This window comes from Schistocerca serialis, unplaced genomic scaffold, assembly GCF_023864345.2.
Source record: "Schistocerca serialis cubense isolate TAMUIC-IGC-003099 unplaced genomic scaffold, iqSchSeri2.2 HiC_scaffold_1209, whole genome shotgun sequence".
Taxonomy (NCBI): domain Eukaryota; kingdom Metazoa; phylum Arthropoda; class Insecta; order Orthoptera; family Acrididae; genus Schistocerca; species Schistocerca serialis.
In genome coordinates, this window is record NW_026047413.1 from 50,001 (window position 1) to 53,564 (window position 3,564).

Sequence of the window (3,564 nt, forward strand, 5' to 3'; positions counted from 1 at the left end):
CTTAACCCAACCTATGTTGGGCCTTAACCCAACCTATGTTGCGCCTTAACCCAACCTATGTTGCGCCTTAACCCAACCTATGTTGCGCCTTAACCCAACCTATGTTGCGCCTTAACCCAACCTATGTTGCGCCTTAACCCAACCTATGTTGCGCCTTAACCCAACCTATGTTGCGCCTTAACCCAACCTATGTTGGGCCTTAACCCAACCTATGTTGGGCCTTAACCCAACACACGTTGGGCCTTAACCCAACACACGTTGGGCCTTAACCCAACACACGTTGGGCCTTAACCCAACACACGTTGGGCCTTAACCCAACACACGTTGGGCCTTAACCCAACACACGTTGGGCCTTAACCCAACACACGTTGGGCCTTAACCCAACACACGTTGGGCCTTAACCCAACACACGTTGGGCCTTAACCCAACACACGTTGGGCCTTAACCCAACACACGTTGGGCCTTAACCCAACACACGTTGGGCCTTAACCCAACACACGTTGGGCCTTAACCCAACACACGTTGGGCCTTAACCCAACACACGTTGGGCCTTAACCCAACACACGTTGGGCCTTAACCCAACACACGTTGGGCCTTAACCCAACACACGTTGGGCCTTAACCCAACACACGTTGGGCCTTAACCCAACACACGTTGGGCCTTAACCCAACACACGTTGGGCCTTAACCCAACACACGTTGGGCCTTAACCTGCTCTGTAATTGTCATACGACGCGTTAAATTAGTGTAGTGTTGCCTAACTGCAACCCCCGCAATATAGTTTGCTACTCGCACTGCCCGGTCCCCAGTGTATCGCTTCATGTTAAACACCTTGCAGCTATACACTGTAATGTGGATGGCAGCAGGACGTACATGCTCAATGCCCTTTGCAGTTGTTCATTGGCATTTGCAGTTGTTCATTGGCATTCGCATGGCGAAGCACTTAGCCTACGCTGTGGTACGGCCTGTGTCAACTGTCCGCTGATGTTGTACGTCCAAATCACACACTGTACTGCACATTGGTCCTCATGTACTGAATGATACATCGTGGTACATGTGACCGTACAACGACTGCGCCAACAACGGCGAACCATGCGGTCCAAATGTTGTGCACTCAGCTACGTGTCGTCTCCCTATAAGAGCTGGATTGCAGTGTGGTATGCCCTGGATGGCGATCAGCATGAGCCGTCTGTTGATGTAGTGGCGCGTGTTGTCAGACGTAGTCGTCTCTTCTCACACACCGTGATAGCATGGTGCACTGCGTTCCACATCTGCGACATGCGACAGAGGCCGGTTGACAGTCGTTCGCGCAATGGACATCGCATACGTACGGGGGCCACCTTCCACGTGTTCGCGAAGCGTGCACATGTTGTTGCGTGTATGTGGGCAGACATAGTGTGTCGTGACACCTGACAAAGGCATGCAACAATCGTTGAATTTGCAAATGGCGATGGACGCCTACGTTTGCTGGTGACGTTACGCAAATGAACAACTGGTAAACCGTTGTGGTGCGGTTGTTCTCGCTAGAGGTGAATCAGTGATGGCGACGATCGGTTGAGCTACCAACCGGTTGTTCCAGCGATACCCACCATGCCCACGAACGTGAATGGCATCTGGGTGTGAAGCGATACGCGGCGGTGGCTGGGTGGGACCGTCCCCGGCCGGTGAGGGGGGGCCTCCCGGCGTGCTGGCCGCGCGGTGCGTGGGCGCACGCGCTACAGCCGGCTGGTGGGGGCGGCCAGTGGCAGGCGCGCCGGCCGACGGAGGCGGCAGGCGGCGCAGCTGCGCGCCGGCGCACCCTGCACGCGGCGCCGTGCGGCCAAAGTAGGTCCTCGCGGGCCCGGTGCGAAGCGCGGTGGACATCTGCAGTGTGCTGGTCCGATTGAGGACTGTGTGCGCTGAGGATGCGCCGCCGCCCGGCGCTCGGCGCCGCGACGCCGTCTGCTGCTCGGTCGCCTCTGCGGTTCTCGCAGGTGGTTTGTATCGCAGCTGTGCGGACGTGTTGGCGCGTGCGCTGTGCTGGGAGAGTTCGCTTCGGCACCCAAGTGGGGCTTTTGTCCTTCTGTGGCGCTGGCGTTGGAGCTGCCGGTCACCGTAGGTGGCGCGTGTTGTCTCCCGCCGGCAATGCCACGACAGCACGCTCCCGGGCCTCTGTCGGCAGCGGCAAGCTCAGTTGGGAGCACGGGTGGTCGCACCTAAAGCGTCTACTCGCCAAACCCCGGGCGATTGCGCCTCTCTCGAACCCGACCAAGTACTTAGGACGGCGCTGCGCGCCGCCGGGACCTGAGAGGGTTTCGAGGTGTATGGTGCAGGGGAGCTCAGCCTCCTCCTGTTTGCAGAATAATTGAGCGGACGCTTGCGTGTTCGCGCGGGCCCCCGGGACACACTCCCGGGCGGCCGGCTGCTCAGCTCTAGTTGACGCAGCTCCCTGGTTGATCCTGCCAGTAGTCATATGCTTGTCTCAAAGATTAAGCCATGCATGTCTCAGTACAAGCCGCATTAAGGTGAAACCGCGAATGGCTCATTAAATCAGTTATGGTTCCTTAGATCGTACCCACGTTACTTGGATAACTGTGGTAATTCTAGAGCTAATACATGCAAACAGAGTCCCGACCAGAGATGGAAGGGACGCTTTTATTAGATCAAAACCAATCGGTCGGCTCGTCCGGTCCGTTTGCCTTGGTGACTCTGAATAACTTTGGGCTGATCGCACGGTCCTCGTACCGGCGACGCATCTTTCAAATGTCTGCCTTATCAACTGTCGATGGTAGGTTCTGCGCCTACCATGGTTGTAACGGGTAACGGGGAATCAGGGTTCGATTCCGGAGAGGGAGCCTGAGAAACGGCTACCACATCCAAGGAAGGCAGCAGGCGCGCAAATTACCCACTCCCGGCACGGGGAGGTAGTGACGAAAAATAACGATACGGGACTCATCCGAGGCCCCGTAATCGGAATGAGTACACTTTAAATCCTTTAACGAGTATCTATTGGAGGGCAAGTCTGGTGCCAGCAGCCGCGGTAATTCCAGCTCCAATAGCGTATATTAAAGTTGTTGCGGTTAAAAAGCTCGTAGTTGGATTTGTGTCCCACGCTGTTGGTTCACCGCCCGTCGGTGTTTAACTGGCATGTATCGTGGGACGTCCTGCCGGTGGGGCGAGCTGAAGGCGTGCGACGCGCCTCGTGCGTGCTCGTGCGTCCCGAGGCGGACCCCGTTGCAATCCTACCAGGGTGCTCTTGAGTGAGTGTCTCGGTGGGCCGGCACGTTTACTTTGAACAAATTAGAGTGCTTAAAGCAGGCAAGCCCGCCTGAATACTGTGTGCATGGAATAATGGAATAGGACCTCGGTTCTATTTTGTTGGTTTTCGGAACCCGAGGTAATGATTAATAGGGACAGGCGGGGGCATTCGTATTGCGACGTTAGAGGTGAAATTCTTGGATCGTCGCAAGACGAACAGAAGCGAAAGCATTTGCCAAGTATGTTTTCATTAATCAAGAACGAAAGTTAGAGGTTCGAAGGCGATCAGATACCGCCCTAGTTCTAACCATAAACGATGCCAGCCAGC